This window comes from Accipiter gentilis, chromosome 7, assembly GCF_929443795.1.
Source record: "Accipiter gentilis chromosome 7, bAccGen1.1, whole genome shotgun sequence".
NCBI classification, from domain to species: Eukaryota; Metazoa; Chordata; class Aves; order Accipitriformes; family Accipitridae; genus Astur; species Astur gentilis.
The window spans coordinates 18,757,921-18,778,490 of NC_064886.1; the positions used below are offsets into that span (position 1 = coordinate 18,757,921).

Sequence of the window (20,570 nt, forward strand, 5' to 3'; positions counted from 1 at the left end):
TTATCAGCCCTGGACTTGTGTACTGCTGTAGTAACAGCTCTGGGGCAGACCTCCTGTTCCTCCTAGTCCCGAGTGTGAGGTATGGCTCTAATTATATTTACAGTTAATTCACAGTTCACCGAGCGGAGCTTGGGGCCAGTTTCACAAGTGCTTCGCTTTGTTATCAAACTGCTAATAAATATGGGGAGCCATTGTGAGCGAACGCAGGCAGCAAAATCCTAACAAGGGTGGAAACTTGTGTGTCATTAAGTCCATGCTACAGCAGTTGATGAAAAGCAGAACCCTGCAGAAGTGCACGAGATATCGCAGCGCATCCATCACAAAAATGATATTTTACTGAAACATGATTTAATTGGTGTGTAGGCTTTCCTGCTCCCTTTTGAATCTTTAATGATTACTGAGGTATTTGGATGGAGGAGAGTAGGAGATATTCTTGTGTTTTAAGTTATTAGACTGGGATCAAGAGATCTGCGCTCAGTTCTGTGCAGTGCCTGGGCTTTGAATTTCAGAGGACACTACATCTGTGCGAGTCTCAATTCTCCAGTCTTAAAGCAGAGATAACGTTTGCAAAATTAGGCTGCCATCGTAAGTCCTGCCTGGCTGCCTTCAAGCCAGACGGAGGTGCAACTCCTCCAGCTGACAGCTCCGGCTGTCTTCTCTCCCACTGCCTGGCTGAGGGCAGTTCTGCTGGCTGGGCAACCACGAGACTTCTTGCTTTCCCACGCTGGGTGGGCACCACATGGGTAGTGCTGGCAATAACTGGGGTGGGCAGCATGGCTGGGGGATGCCATCAGCCCTCCCACAAAGTTGTTTTGTTGGAGCATGTTAAGCCAGCTCTACTGTTGAAACTTTCCTGCGCAGGCAAGCCCTGTGCTGTATTTGCCTCCAGATCTGTGTTAGTTCCATCCCTGAGTTGTCCCTGGTGTCCCTTGGGTTTTCCTGCGGTGGGATGGTGGCTCTGGGGGGAGTATCCCATAATCCCTCCCTTCCTTTACTGCAGTTGCATTTGTGCATGGCAGCTCCCCAACTGGAACCTGATTCTGTGCAACTGTTTTCAAAGCAAACTATAGGAACAAGGAATAATGGGAGAAGAGGGGTTTTGGGTGGTGGAAGACTTCTGTGCACATCAGTCTTGCCTATTGACTTAGTCAGCTTTTACTCCAGCACTCCCGCTTCTGAAGGCTGAGGCTTCTTCCCTATCGTGTCTCCCCAAAGCTCTCAGTGCATTTCTCCATTAGGTTTTCTCCTCTCCAAGCTGGTTACAAGCTCAACACCTGGAGCTGATGGGACCAGAGATGGGACATCAGAACAAGCAATGCCAGCCTTGTACATCAGTGGGAGCTTCCTCAGGGGGTGGTGCGTTTTTTCTGAGTCCTTGCTGTTGAAGCTGGGGTTAACTGTGAAATTTTGTAGCAAACACCACATTGAGGTCAGGTCACCAGACCTGTTAATTCTATTATGGAACTATTTTCAGGCTGATTGAGAACCCTGTGCACCAGTGAGGAGAAGGAAGGGTATGGTACAGCCTAGTGCTAAGAAAAATCAGGAGCCATTGATTTGTCTGACTGGGATAATGAATATATAATGTGGCACCGTTATGCCTCGGTTTCCTCCCAAGGATTGGCTGTGTATCGATTAGAAGCTCATCTGTATTTTCAAATGTCTTAGGCAGGCTGTAGGTGTTGAAGAGTTTTTCAGTGAGTATGACAAAATGTCAAAGTTATTTTGTGGATTAAGCCCTCTCCCTCAACTAAAAATCTGCCCCTGAGTTGACGCTCTTTGTGATACGGATGTCAATGTTTATATTTTACAGATAAACAAAAGTTGTTTTTTAGACTGCTGAGCCAGATCAAGGGATAAATTGGACATAGGCAGTAGGCAAAAGGCTGCCCATTAAGAGATATGGAAGTCATGCAGCGTTTCTATGGCAGAGCTATGCAGGACGCTAAAGCCCCAGTAGTAATTTGCTTTCCCCAACTCCACTCCTGGCTGCTTAGTGTGAGCACGCACTTTAGGTTGAATTATGCAAAAGGTGAGGAAGAACCCCCATGCAGCAAGTCTGTGCATCCCTGGTCACCTGCCCCATGGTGGTGGAGCTGGTGTTATCCACTGTGCAGAACTGAACACCATGCAATTTTCCTGCATTTTTGGGTTATTTGTGTGTCTCAATAACATACCAGCTTCCTTTGCTTGATAAAATACTGGAACCTAGTGGCAGGGAGGCACAGAAGACTTAATTCACCTTATCCAAAATTGGTGCTCTGTGTTTATCTTTCCATGCTGCTTGCCAGCCATAGGTTCCTGATTAGGTTTTATCTAATTAGTATCTACTGTATTTATTTAGTGTTTGGATTTGAATTAGGGTTTGAATGCTATTTCCCTGTATGTGCTGTCAGAGAAAGGGCGAGTGCCTCAAGTGCGCTGATGTCCCATTTCTGAAAGCATTGGCCGGTGGTTTTGTCCACCTGTGAGTTACTGCAGAGGAGGAGAGGGCAGAGCTGAAGCTGGAGCAGCTGCTGTTGAAGCTCTCTGTCTGCAGACAGCTGGTGGGGCTGGTCGACGTGTTATTTCCCCATGGACCAGCCCTCAGCAGCTCTCTCGTGAGAAAGAGTGACCTTTTTTCCTTTTTTTCTTTCTTTTCTTTTTTTTCTTATTCTAGTCTGCTCTAGAAGAAGATCACTAAGTCACCAAAAGGACAGGGCTGGTATCAAGCCATACCTGCTGTATCAGTAATTATAATTAGCTGTTACAGCAAGAATTATACTGGGAAGGCAAGCTCTGAGCCATAAGAGTCCTTGCTGTTATTTAAACTGCTTAGGTGCTTATGTTGCTCTTGAGAGTCAGAGTTGAGCTCTTAAATCACTTTGAATTCTTTTGGACAAAATAGTTATTAGAGCTGGGGGCTTTTTTACAAGACCTCATATGCGTGAGATTTCCCAGTGACGCATAGAGGTATTTGTAGAGTCATAGCCTATGTGTTTTAATAGAAGAGACGTGGCAATGATTAATAACTTGGTCAGCCCACGCTGGCCCTTCTACTTCTAAGGCAGCAGAAGATGGAAAATGCTGTGCAGAGAAACATATCTCCTCTTGGGATGCTGGGCTGGAAATGCCTGGTGAGGCTGAACAGAATACCATGTAAATAGTATAATAATGCTGCTTAACTGAGGGTTTTATGTAACTGCAAATAAAAATTTTGGAGTTGCATAAGAGCCTTGTAAAACCTGAGACTGGGAGTTCTTCCCTCACTTCAAAGGTTTAAGCACACAATGGAGTTCTTTAATAAGCTGAAGTCCTTAATTGTGAAGTGCTAGGACTGTCCTCATGCTGTGAGTGCAGAGCTACAAGTTATTAGAGGTTATGTACGATGACAGTGATGAGATGTTGTGAGTGCTGGAGTTGCCTGAGACCATGTGCCCCTCGGCAAGGATTGAATTTGGCACCCTCTGGTCTAAAAAGCTGCTGACCCTGTGCAAATTCATGGCGGTATTGTCATGGAGGAGAGTTTGGCATCAGGATTTCTGAGAACATGGGTAATATCAGGGATTATGGCCTCTATCAGTGAGTAGCAATTAAGGGGTGTCAAGATCATTAATGCATAATTAATCTTAATCTTTCTACTGCTGTATGTACTTAACAAACTAATACAGTAGCAGGGATCCATGCACTGATTTTGACACTTCTGATAATAGAGGCCAGCAATAAACTTGTTCACTGCATACTTCTATTTATCCTTGTAAGTAAGTTCTGAGCTCAAACAATTAAAAATTGCCTTAAAATTTATTCCCATTAGAAATCACACTGAGACTGATGAGACTACAAAAGGAAATGCATTGCTGGCTTTCAGGCTGTGGCCTGCAATAACTGTTTGCCTCTGAGTTGCTGATTGAAGTGCAAGGTAGGTATTTGGAAGGAAATACAGAACTTTTAATTTTTTGCTCATGTTTATGAGCAGTCCTGAGTTAGCAAATCACCAGGAAACTGGCTAAAAAGAAGTGATTTCTTAGCAAATGAATTGTTAATTATTGAGCTCTTGTGAATTCCTGTAATTTTAAAATCATGTTGGCAATGGATCAAAAGAACATGTGGTGCTACAGTGTTAGAGTATTTTTATTTATATCTGATTCCCAATTGTCTCCATGGCAATGTGAGAGATGAAGGCAGAGGAAAGAAATGAGTTATCACATTATTAAATGACCCAGTGGAAAAAAAATTAAGACATGTTAAGGATTAATTTTACATTATAGAGCTGCCTAGCAAGCCATTATCATTACAGTTAAGGATTTGTTAGCATTTCTATTATAAACGTGTTTTTGAAGTGTTTATTACTGTTTTAATTTGCATCAGGCTGCAACTTTGCATACAGGTTCTCTGAAAAATGAATTCTAATTTTAAAATGCACTGAGTAGACCAGTTTATTAATTTTAGAACATTTCAGTGCTCTGTGTCTTGTGGAGAGTGATATTTCTCCACTCAAATAACTAAATAATGGCTTTTTCCCTTCAAAAAAGAAACCCCAGTCCCTTGGTTGGAGAAGCAGCCTTTACTAGTTTTTCTTAGTGGAATTTGGGGCAAGACTGTATATGGCTTTTGTAGAGGTGAATATAGCCCAGCTTTGCAAATTGACCTGTTTCTGCTCTGCTTTTGTCAGAAATATTGTCAGTAGATGAATGACTAAAATGGAACAAATAGCTCGTAAAAGTGAACATCTCTTAGAGGACAGAGGTTTTGTTTGTTTTGTGCGGGTTGGTTTGGGTTTTTTTTTGCCCCCTAGCAGGGAGAGGGGGGAAATGCTTTTCATTACAGCACACAGTTTATGCAAAATCCCCTGCTCTCAGTGGATTATTGCATAATGCAGTATAGCATTTTCAAGCTTTGCTAGCTGTGATTAGGAAGCTAAATGGGAGAAAAAAGCAACAATTTTTGTTCTAAAGCAAAAGCATATTTGCATCTTTCACCAACCAGGGTGATAGTTGTGAGTGCTGAGCAGGAAAACGCCAGAGGTGCCGGTGTGTCAGGGTTTCTCGGCAAGGCTGCTGCGAGTGAGAGGCCCCACATATGCCTCTAACAGAGGGGAGACCTCCTTATCGACTGTCATTTTAGGTATTTTCAGCAGGGTCTTGGGAACTTCAGACGCCCCAGAGACCCGGCTGCAGCGTCACAGTGCTGCGGGGGAGTGCTTTGGGGGTGTGTGCGAGGTGGAAGTTGCCTGGAAGAAAGATAACAGTAAAAGTGGTACCAGTGTTTAAAACAGAGGTGGGAAAGAGGAATCAGGGCTTTGTGGACTAGCCCGTTTAGCTTGGATTCCCAGAAAATCTGTGAGACTCTGCAGGGTTGGCTCCTGTCCACCTCTGTTCAATATTTTCATTATAAATCTGAGTAATGGCATGGAGAATACGTTTGTTAAATTGACAGGTGATAAAAAGTCGGGAGGGACTGCAGATTCTTGGGGAAGAAGAACCAGAGCCCTTTCTTCAAATAATCTGGACAGATTGAAATGGAGATCTGGAAAAAAGGATAAAGGGGCCAAGTGATAGCTTGGGGCAAGAATTGCTGCAGATGGCATGTAGCAGGCTAGGCAACACTTCAGGAAAAGGATCTGGGGTTACAGTAGGCTATCAGCAGGACAAAAATGAGCATGTCATGTAATACTAAAAAGGCACTCAGCAGGGCTGTGTGCAGGGAAGACAAGTGAAGTGATGCTGCTGCTCCAGCAGCCCTGGGGAGGGCTTGGTGGGATGTGGGGCACAGTGTGAGAAACTGTGACCACTGACAACGTGGCTGGGAGGGAAAGCAAGCCTTCCAGTCTTCTTTGAAATCTTGAAGCAATTGAGGTAGGCTAGATGGTTTGGTGTGAGAAGACGCTGGAGGGAGCGTTGCTCCTCCTTGGAGATGCACCGTATAATCTGGGACTACAGGAGCACTTAACCTTGCTTTATATTTCCTCCAGAAGCCATGGTGTCCGGCTGGGGTGTTTATGCAGAAGAAAGGATCAGTAATACACAATTTTTCTGCACCTTGCCCTTTTTCTGGCAGGTGTCTCTCTTCTGAGCACTGACCTAACTTGACTTTTCTTAGCTTTCAACTTTAATTTTTAAAAAAGTTACTAGCATGGTAACAGCACTAAGGCAGGACAGAGCTAGCTGAATTCCCTCTATGAAATGCTACTTTACTTGATTAAGTCCAATGACATCTTTGCATTCAGCTAACTATCTCTCTGCAGGTGATAGAATAACTAATCAGAGTAAAAACATCAAATGAAATGAAATACAGACTGTAAACACCATTCTAATTAGTAGCTTTATGGGACTCTGTCAGTGAACGATCATGGAGCAGATTTCTTGTTTTCCTTCTTGTGACTATTTGGGGTATTAGTCATGGCTGAATGCCTGCTTGTGTCTTCCATTCCAGGATTTAGGATACTTTAATCCTGGTTCTCTGTGCAGACCCTGTCTATGATGAAGTGCTGAAAGGTGTCCTTGGTCTCACACTGACCTCTGGTTTTGCCTTTGTATCAGTCAAATAAACTTGAAGAAGGTGGCCTGGGTTTGGTGCTATCCCCACTATCAGGGTGGTTGAAGGATTTGCTGTTTTAACTGAGGAGTCTTCTCCGGGTGGTTTTGTTTGGGGTCGGGCTGGAGGTGCAGGTGAACAGAGGAAAGCACAGAATTTGCAAGCGCTGTGGATGTGTGTTCCAGCAGGACACGGGGCTGGGATGAGCACGGCTGTGTGGGGATTGCTTTCCGTGGGTGGTTAGGGCTGCTGGTGGGATTCCTGATGCAAGTAAAGCAGATTTTCTTTGCATACTCCAGTATAATGTATTGATGAGGCATTAACATTCTCTTTGTCTAGCCTTGGTCCAGGTTTTTAGTAAACATGCTGATCTTCTAGTTGTTGAGTAGAGCTGTTCTCTACAAAGGATCGCTGTGGATGGTTTGAGCTTTGCCGACCGAGTCTGGGCACAGACTTTGCTTCGAATGCTGGCTGTGAGGATATAACCCACACTTTTTACTGCCTGCACTTCATTCCCAACTCCTCTATCTCCTCCGTCCACTGAGCAGCGCAGGGAGATGGGGAACGGGGGTTTGCGGTCAGTCCCTAGCAGCTCCTCTCCGCCACTCCTTCCTCCTCACACCCTTCCCCTGCTCCCTCGTGGTGTCTCCACCAAGGCTGCCGAGGACTCTCTGCCCCTCCAGCACCTCCTCTTCCTCCTCCTCCCCCTCCCCCTGCTCGGAGCCGGGTGCTCCTCAGGGCTGTTTCTCGCACTTTTTCCCTCACTCCGTGCAGCGCTTTGCCCTTTTTTAAAGGTCTTTTCCCAGAGGCGCTACCACCAGCCCCGCCGTGGGGCTCAGCCGTGCCCGGCAGTGGGGCTGTTGGAACCGGCTGTGTCCGGCGCGGGGCAGCCCCGGCCTCTCCTCACAGAACCGGCCCCTGCAGGCCCCCCAGCTGCCAGCGCCTGGGCACGGGCACCCAGCACAGCATTTTAATGGGTTATATTTTGAGCGCCGTTATTTCTTCCTCTCTCTTTGGAGCCAAATCAGCCCTGTTCTGTTTCTGGAGCCAGCAGCCTTCGTCTTGGAAGTTCATCAAGGGTGATTTTCCGTAATTAACTTTCTAGCCTGGAAAAACAAACAGAATTTTTTTGACTGCAAAATTACTGCCTGTTATGTAAGCAGAAACTTTTTTTAGAAAAATACCCAAACACTTCACAGTTACATCTATCTATCATCTATCTATCTGTCTATAGACAGAGAAGAACAGGTGGTTGTGGCTATGCTCTGCATTTGATAGCTAATGGCTCCTGAGCTGTAGCGGTACTGCACATCTGAGAAGGAGAGTGGTGTAGCAAATCCGGTGATCGCCCTAATGATGTATTAAAATGACATATTGTGGTGGTGCCCAGATATTCCAGTCGTGTCAGCCCACTGCTGGGGGACAAGGGAAGCGGGGGGCACGTGTGGGCTTTCGTGGCCTGGCAGAAGGAGCTGCTGGGGCTGTGGTGTGCTTGGGGGGAGATGTGGCGTGGCTGATTGCTGGAAAAGTGGTAGAGCAGGGGGCTGGTTTTTTGTTGGTGTTTTTTTTTTTTTTTTTTTTTTTTTTTTTTTTTAAAGCCTTTCAGTAAGATGGAGAGGAGGAATGATTTCCATGACAACAATTCAATTAGGGAGAGAAACGATGGCTCTTGGAGTGGGAATCTGAAGGGAAGGTGTCACTGCTGTGAACCTGGAGGGGGCTTGGGGGAGAGCGGGGGACTGAGTACACTCAAAACATTAAAACACAAAAGTCTGATTATTGCTCATGAATCAGCCCTTTCAAAAGGGAATAAATGATGGGAAGAGCTGTGTGAAGCAAGCTGGTGGCGAGGAGATGGAGAGATGGCAGGGAGGGAAGGAGGGAGGGAGGGAGGAGGAGGAGGGCACACTCCTGTCTGGTGGTACCTGGGTGCGGGAGGGGAGCGAGGATGGGAGGTGGCCGCACACCCATGGAGCTGCTTGGCTTCGCTCCACTGCTGTAATTCCTCGATATGTGTAAGTGAAACCATCTTCTCTGTGCCTCAGCGGACATGGCAGGTCTGGGGTCCAGCTCTGAGAGTTCAGGCTCCTCCTCTGTTACTTTGCACACAGGTGGTCCATTTTTTCAGGCTTTCTTCTCTTGCCCTGAAGTCTTGTAGTTGTGTGTCCGAGCAGTCTGGGTGTCCCTGCAAGCTGGTCCCCAAGTCAGCCTCTAACTATTTTTTCTTTTCTTTCATCACTCTTCATTAGCTGATTTTCTTCCTATATCCTTGAAGCCCAGCTTCTTTTAATGCTAACTAGAAATGGCCTATCATCTCAAAATTACTTGGATTATGATTATTCTTCTTTTTAGACACTATAATTTTGGGCAGTATGTGGATGGGGAGACTTGGTTCTGGCACTGTTGATTTGAAAAGTTTGCTTGGCCTTAAGAAGCCCATCCTAAGACAATGCTGATTAACAGAAAACATAACAAAAATGTGCATCACATCAAAACTAAACTTTGCAAGAGCGATGTTCACTGAGCTATTTGAATTCTGTGCAGCAAGAGCCAGCTTGAAAGGCACTTGGATGCATTTTCCTGCCGTAAACTGAACAGGTTGTCAACTTGAAAGGTACTTGGTTATTGCTGATAAAAGACGTGGCCAGTAAAAGGCAGGAAGATACAGTGGGAATAAATAACCCAGTCTATAAACAATTGGTGTTTGTTATATGTCTTTGTAATGCAGTGTTTTTGCAGACAAGTGTACTGAAATTGCAACTTATCAGATTAAAACAAACAAACAAAAAAGTAAATAAATTCTTCTTGGGATGGGTGAGATAGTGTTCTGCAGGGTAATCACTCTTCTCTGAAAGTGCTGTGGGAATATGTGAGCATGAAGTATTGCTAAGCTCACAGCAGCCCCAAGCTGCTGAGGGGCTGTGCTGGATGCAGCCAGGTGCCTGCAGTGTAACCCTGTGCCTGGTGGCATTGAGACCCTCCCCAAGGCTGCCTGCCCCTGGGGGGACTCACACCTGCATGGGGACTAGGACAGCAGCAACTGGTGTGAATTGGTTCTGGTGGGGCTGTATGGTGTACACAGAGCCTCCTTCACAGGAGTGTGCTTGTGGCAATGTGGCTGTGACTGTGTAACACGGTAATGGACAGTACACAGTCCCAGGAAGCGCTAATGGAGAAGCAGAAGACCCCTTTACTTTTGGGAAGCCCAGAAATCAGCACTGCTTATAATTAGCATTGCTACGCCCACCCGTCTTTTAAGGATCTGGCTTTCAGCAGCTTTTAACTCAGCCGGTCGTTAATCGTTTGGGCTGGAACGATCTATGGGCGGAGAGATTGCCATTGAATTATGAAACTTCTCTCCCTGCCTTCACCACGGATTTTATGTGCGGTGCCAAGGAAATTGGTGCAGCCCACACTGCCACGGGGATCTGTGGTTGCTTTTCCTTGTTCTCTGGGGTCCTACCTTGGCATTCCCAATTTGCCTCCCAAGAGGCATCCTTGGAAGTGAAGTGCAGAACAGATGTGATTTGACCATGTGCTGTTACATATTGGAGGTAAAGATCTGGGTTTGAGGCACCCCAAATCATGTGCCTGGGATGGTGGGTGAGGTTTTAGGCTTTCGCCTTGTTCCAGCTGTGGAGTTGAGCAGAAGCCTCACCCAGAGCTGCGTAGAGAAGATTCAATAAGGTTAGCTGAGCTCTGGGATGTGATGTGGTGAAAGAAAAGCAATGAAGAAATGAGCTGCTTTGTGCTCAGGGCAGCCGAAGCAATGTGCTGGAAACAAAGCACTGACGGGCAAGGAAGGAGTGGGAGGAGCAGTGACTTGCAGCTCCCTGAGTGGGCGCCCGATTTGCCTCACCCTGAGCAAGGCTGGTGCAAAAAGTGTAATTGTATATAGACTGTATCATAATGTGACACCAAGCAGCTGTGCAGCCCTCGGCCATGGCCTCCTGTTGGAGCTGTGACGACCCCTGGTGCTCCTGTCCCCAGTGTGGTTGTACATGGAACCCTAATTCTTGAATTTTTTGATTGCTGACTTATGTAACTCTGAGGTTGTTTAGGGGTTTTGGGGTGGGTTTTTTTGTTTGTTAGTTTGTGTTTTTTTTAAAAATGTCTTGTCATGTGAAATAATGATGGCACCTTAATTTAGTAGCAAAAGCTGGCCTGTGACAGAGAGGAAGTCCTGGACTGATGTCAGGTTCTTTAGTGCAGCATCTGCACACGATTGTGCCTGCCATTCCTTTGCACTTTGGCATGACCCAGTAGTGTCTGAAATGAATGCCAGAAGGAGAAGTCAGTGCGTGGTTCTCTTTTTTTTTATTTTTAACTGATATTTACATACAAGGAGGATTTCACAGACCACCCCTGGCGGTGTAGCAACCTTGCAGAAAATAATCTGCTCTGTAGTGTATGTCGTCTTTGGAGAGCTGCAGAGGAGCAATGAAGCCACATGTCCATATGGAGGGGTTGGTAAGCAGAAAAAAATCTGTGTAGGCTCCTGTGTGTGGGACATGAGGCACATGTCTTCCTCATTTTTGTTTCAAACCTTTTGGGGTAGGGCAGGAAGGGAGGAGAGGAGAACCAACTGACTCATGTTCAAAATGCTCTTCAGTGTTGATAGGAAAAGCAAGATTGTGTGATGGAGTGTGAGGCATTGGGGGTGACTGATGAAGCACTTGGGCCAATGTTTCCTGCTTTCTTTTTTTTCTTTCTTTTTTCAGGATACGATCTCACTTCTGTTTTCCGACCTCATTGGGTATTAGGAACCATACGCCTTGCTGGCTCCTGCCCTGTTGCTGTTCTGAGTTTAGTCCCAGGTCAAAAAGTCCCAATAACCCTGGCAAGAGTGGAAGGCAGAAGGGCAAAATGCTCTCTCACATTCCCAACATACAGCTTAGCCATGTTTTTCCAAGTGGCATTGTTAAAAAGTGGATATGCTTTAAAAACATGCACAATACTGAAGCCCCAGTTTGATTGCTGGTTACAGATGCTTCTTTTGATCCAAGCTAAACTTCTGAGCCAAGCTGAAGTTCTTACAGAGAAGAGTTTGTGAAATTCTAAAGAGGAGGAAATCAGCATTAAAATAGCGTTTGCAGAGAATCTTAAGCAAAATGTGCACTTGTCAGTAAAGGCCTTTGCATCATAAATTAGCAACATCTGTCCTCCTATTCTATATGTTATTTCCTCTCCAAATCCCCTCCAGAGTCTGCCATTTTTCAGAAGTATTCTTGGATACATTGAACTGTGGTTGAAGATGCTTCATAAAATATGCATAAGCACTTGTCACTTGGATAATGCTTCTTAGTATTTGCTACTTTGCTGTATTTTAACAAATTAACCCTCCAAACATGACTGATAGTCATGGGTGAATATGGGTTGGGTTTCTCAAGGGCTCAGTACCCACCATGGGTAGCAAAAAGCTGTTGAATTAATCCCCTTTATTGTGGTTGTGGACTGTTTTTCAGAGACCCCTTACCTCTTGCATATGCTGCCATTCTGAAAACCTGCCCAGGCTTATTCCCTTCCCTGGGGTGTCGGCTGAGCGCCCCTAAAAATCTGGTGGCAAGGGCCAAATTTGACTTGCAGCTGCGTTGGTACCCAGTCGTGGGAGCTGCAGTTGGAGAGAGTCGGGACCAAAAATCAGAGGTTTTTCTGCAATCTGCTGGAAGGGCAAGGACACTTTTGCTATATCGTGCATTGGAAAAATAACAAGGGGAGGAATTTTGGTGCAAAACTCATCAGGTTGTAGCAGTGTAGGGGTTGGGTTTAGGAAAAAACTCAAACTCGTTTAAAAAAAAAAAAAAAAAAGCATGTTGTGTGTGACCGTGAGGGAACATGTCCAATGGCAGAGGGGTTGAATGGTGCTGGCTCAGCTCTGTCTTGTGAAGTGTTGAATCAGCCTGAGCCTTGACTTGAGGAGAGCAGGATTTATTGCTTCTGTGGGGTCAGAAGGAGGGTTGTATCCATGTTATCTCTTTGCCTGTGGATGTTCGACTGTAGATGAAGTTATCTGGAAGCCATTCCAGGTTTGGTTGTCTGTGGTCAAAGTGGTTAGCGAAAAAGAGAAGTGTTATGGGGTGTCATCAGACAGGACCTTCCTGCAGTAAATCCAACCTTTAAAGGTGAAGGCAGTCGAACAGCTGATGTGCCACACTGCCCTCATTCACACAGTGAACGACACTGACCTTATAATAGTTGCAGGTGGTATGAGCCTTCCTCTCAATATTTTTTCCTCTTTGCCCATAGGGAAAGACTGTACTATTATCTCCTGTCCCATATCCCTCATGCGAGGCAACAGCAGTATTGTTGCATTCTGTAACTGCACATTAGACTGTTGCATTTAATAACACTAGCAGCAAATTTTAGAAGTTGTTAATTTTGTCGCAATAGTCTCAAAACTGTGCATAGGTAAATATGTGTATGTGTATTTCTGGTCTTAAATGAACAGGCCAGTATGAGGACGAGACTATATTGGACCCAGGAAATCCTGTTGTGGATGTGTGTTCAGTTCTGAAAAGTTGCTGCTCTTTTTGTACAATATATTGTGGTGACTGTTAACATCTGAGAAATTCAGAGTATGGTTTGCAGATAAGCTCCAAGATAACCAGATTTTAGGAGGATGACATAAGGTAGGATAACCTGTCATCTTCCCCGCCACTGAGACACTGCTGATATCTTAAAGGGCAGATTAACTCTCTTGGTTGTTTCAAGTGCAGAGTGTGCTTGACTGCTCAGAGAAGTAGGGCTGGGAGGGGATACGAAGGGTCATCTAGTCCATGCCTCTGTCCCAAGAAAAGCTCAGCTCCACTTATGAAATTCCTTGCAGATAGCCTGTCCTTGCAGACTCCCAGTGATGAAGACCCTGTAGTGCTCCTAGGCAATCTGTTCCAGTGTTTCACTGTTCGGTGGGTAATATTGAAGAATAAAGTCCAATCCTGGAAAGCTTCTAAGTGTGAATGAAAACATTTAAAAATCAATACTGTGCTTTACAAGGAGAAAATAGGTGTGCAGTGACACTGGAGAGAGATACCAGGCAGATTTAATGCCTGATCCAGAAGTCCTTACTCAAGCAGAAGTTTCATTTTATTCCTAAATTCTTTTATTTCTGCTTTACTGACTTAATGGCTGCATGGATCCATTAGCAGCACAGGGGCACATCCTGTGCTTTGGGCCACACCGAGGCCAGCTTTGGGGTGGACTGACTGGTGTTTGGGCTATTTGTTATGAAACCACCAGCAAGTGTCCCCTGCTGCGAGTATTTGAGTGGCATGGAAGCTGTCATTGTCTCAGGGGCAAGCAGGACAGGGACTGCCTATCCTCAGTCCCTGCAGAGAGAGAGAGTCTTTCTCAGTGACCACGGAGTCCCTGTGTTTCCACATACCCTCATGTGCGGCCAGGCTTTGCTTGCATCTGTTCTGCAGGTGGAAATAGCTTGGAGGTGTCTTTGTGTTTCCCTGTCATTTGGCCCCACTGGACTAGGCAGGTGTGATCAGGAATTACATGGCAGAAGGGAGAAGCCAGCTTTGAACTTCACCCAAAAGCCAGGCTTTGCTTTTTGGAAAATGCATTGCAACTACTGTAAATCAAAGAAAAGAAGGCAGAAAACGTGAAGTTGTGTAATGTATGCTACACTAGTCACTGAAAGGTCAGCTGGCTTCATGCACATTAGTAAGATGCATAAAAAATTAATGAGTCTCACTAATTGGTTTGTTGTGGTGGAATTTTATTAATGAGACACAATCGATTTTTAGTTTATTCTAAAAACATAATAAAGTGCAGTGAAAGCTGGTCTTCACACATTTCTGGTTCTCATTGATAAAATGACAAGATTTGAAGCTGGTGTGAGCTACGCTGTCGGAGGCAGCATAGGCATAGTCCCAGAGCTGGGGATTATGCAGGTCTGTGGTAGGGCATGAATTCAGCCTTCACTGCCTCCGTTCCCCACTGCTGCTCTGATCGCCCAAGCACCCGGATGCTTGCCTTGATAGCAGTATTGTCAGAAGCCCACACTTCCTGGAACTTAATTTCCTGCTGTTGTGGGATATCTTTATATTCAGAAGGTGAAGATTGGCTTACTTGCTTTACAAGTTTTGTAACACCTTTTGCTTTTGGAAAATTAACTACTTTGGGTCTTTGTTGCAAGCTGGAAACATTGTGATTAAACGTTCAGGAAAGAGTAAGATAAGGCTGTTGATCAGTTAAAATTGTATTTTTCCTTTTTACTGCTACACTTAGAAGAAGGAAAGGATATTTTTGTTTTTATTCCAATCTATCCAATTAACTGCATGAATAAATATACTGCATTTCTGAAAACTAATATTCCTGAAGAAAACTGCAAATAGGTTCTGTTTAAAATATGATCATCTCTTGGGAATCCTGCACTTACATATGTTCAGACAACAAGCCTCTAAGACATTAGTGTTATGGGGAAAACAGGGTGAGCTCTAGGGCTGAACAGATGTAAATAAATTGGTTGAGACAAAACCTACCTGCAGTCCATGTCAGGGGTCCAGTTAAACATCTGCACCCCTCCTGGTGTGAAGAGACAAAACCCAATAAATCCAGACACGAGCCAAGAAGAAGAGGAAGAATGTTACCTCTTCTGGGCTATCATCCATTCTTTTGCAGATACCTCCAGTTTCTGTGGACATGTGTTTGGGAGCTCCCTGACATGCGGACCTTGCATTCCTGGATGGAGTTGCTTTAAATTTGATGCTTTCCCAACCGTGCTGTAGAGCCTCTCTCAGAGTGTGTTTGACAGCCTCGTGTCCTTGGAGCTTGGGGTGAGGGAAAACACAGGATCTTTCCATGTGCAACCTTGTGCCCTAGTCAGATGTGGTTATGTAAGAAGTGCTGTATGTTTTTTTGAGAAATTATGTGCCAGGCACGTAGGGGAGAATTGTGGAGCCTGTATCTGTATTAATCCTTTATACTGTAGTTTTTCTTCTCCATAATTTACTTAGAACTTGTTGAGAATTCATTTGGCTGCAGACTTTGGGAAGCCTTGATGGATGCCTAGCAGACAGGTGCATTTTTCTTTGCTGAGTTTCAGAAAGACTTCTGCAGTATCCTTGTTCTTCAAAGCAGGTTGTTGACAAGCAGTCAAAGTGCCACATTATGATGGGTGGTCACTGCTGAGGTTAAACCGGAGTTTTGTTGTGGTCTTGCATTAGCAGCTTTGATTGACAAGTTCCCCCTCTCAAGCTAATTCACCCTCCGTCTTCATGTTTCTGTCTCACCCAGCCTTGAACTGAAGGCTAGGAGGGTGATATCAAAAGGGAGGTTCATTTATAGTCTGGTGCCTATAAATATTGGGCTCTAAGTTTCATCTAAAATTCAGTGGAGATGGTGAGGTTCAAAAGGTGTGTTTGGAAGGTAAGGACTAGGATTTTTGCTTTTTATTAAGTAAGTCTTTATTTTCCTACTCTTTGCTTGCTTTTTTGAAGTTTGCAGCAGGCTTTTACAAGAATTCTTAAAAGTAGTGGCTCTCAGAAGGGACTCTTGGTAGATTTTGGGGTCTAGTGATGGAATTTTCCATGTTGGGCAACGAAGGCTGCTGGTCTGAACCCCACTGCACAGAGCAGTATTTTCTTATGTTTGCAGTTCTTACAAATTTTCTGTGTGAGTGGCAGAGCATTCCTTGAAGATTAACTAGGAATAGATCTAGAATAGGCTGCCTTTGGGAGGCAGTGCTTCCTGTTGATTAATTTAGCATCCCACCTTGGTGATCCGAATGTACTTGGTGCGTATGAGATGTTGGGTGACTAAAGATAGCAAAATAAGTTTTTTTGCCAACAAATGGATTTGCGGTGCAGGATGCATCCAGGCCTGTTATTCCCTATCTGGCATTTGTATATAGAGGCAGAAATGCCTGTGATTTGGTACATAAGCCTTGTTTCTGTACTCTCACAATAGGACAACCGAGTCATTCAACTCCGTGCCCTGAGCTGAAATGCAGAGACAAGACTGTATGGGTGGTGAGGGTGCCTGCATGTCCTCAGTGGCTGCTCAGGGTGGGACTGTAGAAATGGGGGTCTTGGTGCAGATTTCCCTACCTGGTGTGTTTGGTGTTCTTTCTTCTTGTCCCAAATTAAGTCTTTGTGTCTGGCAGAGCAGTGGTATGTATCAGGCAGTGGTTGTGCTTTAGGGCTGAAGACAGCATGGTCCCCATGTACTGATGGGAGAGAGTGTCCTCTCCTTCTCTTGTTGTCCTGTGCCTGGTTTCTCACTCTGGCTGAGACCTGTGCTTGTGCCTCAAGTGGGAAGCTGGGGAGAGACTCAGGCTTCTTGCCATGAGGTCCAAGTCCATCAGAATAAGGGTGGTAAAGTTTGCAGAGGACAGTCTCCACCCAACTGGTATGATGTTTGTCATCAGTCAGATGTTGATTTTTATGCTCAGGCAGATGTTGAGGCCAGCAGATAAATATGCTGCCTGAGAGGTTATCTAAATAAACTTTCTAGATCAAGGCACTGTGCAGGAGAGGAACCAAGAATAATTAATCTCAGAGTGCCTGGGAGAAGCAGCTGTTCCCCCAAAGCAGGGGGAGAAGCAGGGGTGGAAAGGGAGGTGAGCATACTCCTAGGTAATCCAGTGCAAATAGTGCTCAAGACCAGTGGTGTCTGAGCAGCTTTAGCTCCTGGGGAGGATGCTGGGCTGGTGGGACCTGTGAGGCAGGAAAGCCTTTCTCCCTACCTGACCCAGGTGGGTTAAGGGCAGGACATCTTCATCCCAGGAAGGAGGGAAAGGCTTCAAATTGGCTTTTAGCTTTTTGGACCAATGATTGATGATTTTTTCTTTCTTCTCTCTTTTTTTTTTTGTTTTTATAATGGCAATAGCAAGTTTTCAATCTTTGTACAGTCAAGCTTCATTCCTGCTCCCGCCACCTCCTCTTTGCTCACTGCTCTTCCTGTCACTCTCTCCTGGCCTGTTGCCTCCTGCTTTTCCTTGGGACTGTTTTCCCTGCCTACTGCTGTCTCTTGTCTTGCTGTGCTGATTCACAAGCCCAAACCTGTCAGCCTTGAAGAGTGTACGAGCTCAGGCTCTGTGTTGTGCCTCTCCTGCTATTGGCATGTTGCCCCTAGAAAAGCATCCTGCTGTGGTTGGGCCTCAGTCTTCACCTGTGAGTGTCTAAAAGGAGTGGGCCCTTTCCTTGGCATCCAAGTCAAGGCCACCCCAATTAGCAGAAGTGGGAAGCATCTGCATTTCCTTTAATGTCAGTGGGGGCTACAGGTATTCAGGCCCTTTTGAGAGCAAGCAACTTTTAAATGTGTGGAGAAGTGTTGGATTTCATTTTGGTTTTTAAGTACTGGCATTTGAAATTTCTGGTCTTGCTGCCGTGTGTTTGTCAGTAGAAATAAATATAGCTGGGAAGTCAGATGAGAACAGTTTCCCACCAAGCTTGGGGGTGTCTGGCTTTATGAATCCCAGCCTGCCGGCATGGCCTATGGCAGTCACTGAAGGCTTGCTAATTCTGAGAACCAATCTTGAACGAAATCCTAGACTAATATTTGACTGCATCCCTTTAAAGATTCAACGTCTAGTGTTGTGTTAGTAGATTTCTGGCAGTTGCTTCTGATATAAATTTGAAATGCTGATGTTACAAATGAGCTCTGATCCAAAGTGCTCATCCTGCAGGTGAAAGTTTTAGCTCATAAGTTCATTAATTGTCAGATCGTTATCAAAATCAATATTTGTCTTCCATTTTTTGCATATTTATTTATTGTAATAGTTGTTCCAGATTTACATTTCTGATCCATTGTGGGTGTTGTCTATATTTTAAGTCCACATTCTACAATGAGGTTCCTATCCCAGCTCCAAAGAAAAACATAGGACCAATTTTAATGACAATGTACTATTGTACCGACATGTCCCAAAGCCTGGGGAAACCTGTCTGTTAAAAATTAATGGAGTCGGAAGTCCTGGCATAAAGTAAAGCCTTGAGTGAAATTCCATGGCTTCAAGGACTGTTAATTCTTTATTAGGTTTTCCTAAGACTGAGATAAAAGGCATTTTATCTTTTTTAAGGTTTGCATTAACGTGTCATTGAGTTTCATAGATACATTGATCTTCATTTGGCTAATCCAGAAAGGGTAATAGAAATGTGTGTTATACGCTAGAGCAAAGATAACTCCATAACACTTCAGATTTTTTTTGTTATTTTTATTTATTAAGTTTTCTTCAGATACAGAACTGTGGTCAGTGTCTGGAGTTGTGAAATTCACCTCACTGTATATTTTTATTGGCTATCCTGTCTAAGTTTCTCCCTTTCCTTTTTCTTGATTTTTTTTTTTTTTTTAACTGCCTTTACTTTCTAGCTAATTTGGCAGTAAGGTTGATGTGTCTTCACTGAAAACTAGCAAAGAGGTTTGGCAGTATTTTTTTTAAAATACTGTCTGTGTCTGTGATGGATTCTTGGCTTTCTTGGCTACCTGACAGGTTTGGTTTTTTTTAAAGTGTATTCCAGTCTGAGATGGAGCAATGAAGTGTGTCTTTGGATTCAGAGAAAGGACATGAATCTGACTGATGTCAATAGTTTTTTCGCTGCTGCTGCCCATGAACAAAGATTAAGTGCTGGGTCTGCAAATTTCTGGAAAAAACATACCATGCCATAGGACGTAGCTGGGACAATGGAGGCAGCACACAGAGCATCTGGGAAGATAAAGACAATTCTTATCCCCTTACCCTAACAGTGAAATCTTGGCTTGGTAGAAGTTGGAGGGGCTTTGGCAAGTCAGAGATTTATCTCTGCTCTTTCGGTCAGTAGCCCTGGGTGATCGTTATTGCCTTGCGCAGCTTGGGAGGCTGTGTCTTCTTGCCAGGGACTCTTAATTACACCTGTCTTCAAGAGAAACAAATCATCCTCACCAGAGTCACTATGTGCATTTATTAAGAAAGCCTCTATGGAGAAAACTTTATTAATAGCTGTCATTATTAATGAAGATTGTGCTGTGGTCTGTGTATTAGTGCTATGTATGAAGGTGTGTGAAAGGGGAACAAAATGACAAATTATTTTTGGGTTCTGTGTGTTGAAACAGTACATCCTTTTGTCAATGCTGCACATGCATAAAGTAGGGCCAGGGAAAAAAAGGTGGCTATGGATCTCTGCAGCTGGAGAGAGCTCAACACTGGGTTGGATGCTTGTTCCTGGCCTCTTCAGATCTCTGCATGTTGACAAATGAGGGACAAATCAAGCACTGAATTAAGTCCCCTGTGCAGCACTGTGTGACGATCACCTTTCCTGCTTGTTAGCTCTGAAGTGGGAAATCTTCCCTTCCTCCACGCTGGATGGGCTGCAAGGACTACGTTCACAGTGAGAGGGGACAGGTCAGTTGATTTTGGAGATGGTCCCCTTCATATCAGGGATTTATTTGACCCTTTCCTTGCCAACCAGTCTTGCCAAGCCAAAGTGTCAGAGCAGCTTAGATCTCACTCGCTTCTCATCTTTGGCTCCCACTCTTGCAGCCTCTAGCAAATGCTTATTTTAGCACCAGCTGGCTGTGATCCCTTTGAACTCTCAGATATGAGATTAAATGTTAATTTATTACATATCATTATAAGATTATATGTTATCTCTAAGATAATGGAATCCAAATGTTAGAATAGCATGTTTGAGATTTAGTGCTTGCACACATTTTCCTCCACTCAGGAAATAAGAATAGTTGAAAGTAGAAGACTGAAAAAGAGGTGAATTAATCTGACTGATCACAGCTAGCCAAGAGCTCAACCTGAAAGAATATAGCCAGAGATTCATAATCTTTTTGCAGAGTTCAGAACAAGCGGAGAAGTTGACTGAATTTTCAAAAAAATAAATAAGTATGAAGAAATTGTTATCTGCTTTGGGTGTTCCATGGGCTAAATCCTGTGGATAAATTATGCAGTGTGAATTATGTGCCTGACTCTAGTTATAAACGCCCAACGAAGCAGAATGCTGAAGTGACCTGTATGCTGAGTTTCTGCAGAATTTTATTCTCTAGGCTATGGGTAGGTGAGCAGTACTGGATGTAATAAGATATGACTTGAACTTGAATTGACTCAAACTTGAACTGCACTTGTGATG

The 20,570-nt window shown here is 44.5% G+C and overlaps 1 protein-coding gene across 1 annotated transcript in view; it reads left to right on the forward strand.

Annotated features, from left to right (window-relative positions):
• Positions 1-20,570, forward strand: part of TMEM132B (transmembrane protein 132B) — a 259,981-nt gene that overhangs the window by 35,509 nt on the left and 203,902 nt on the right. The gene's annotated exons all lie outside the window — the stretch shown is intronic.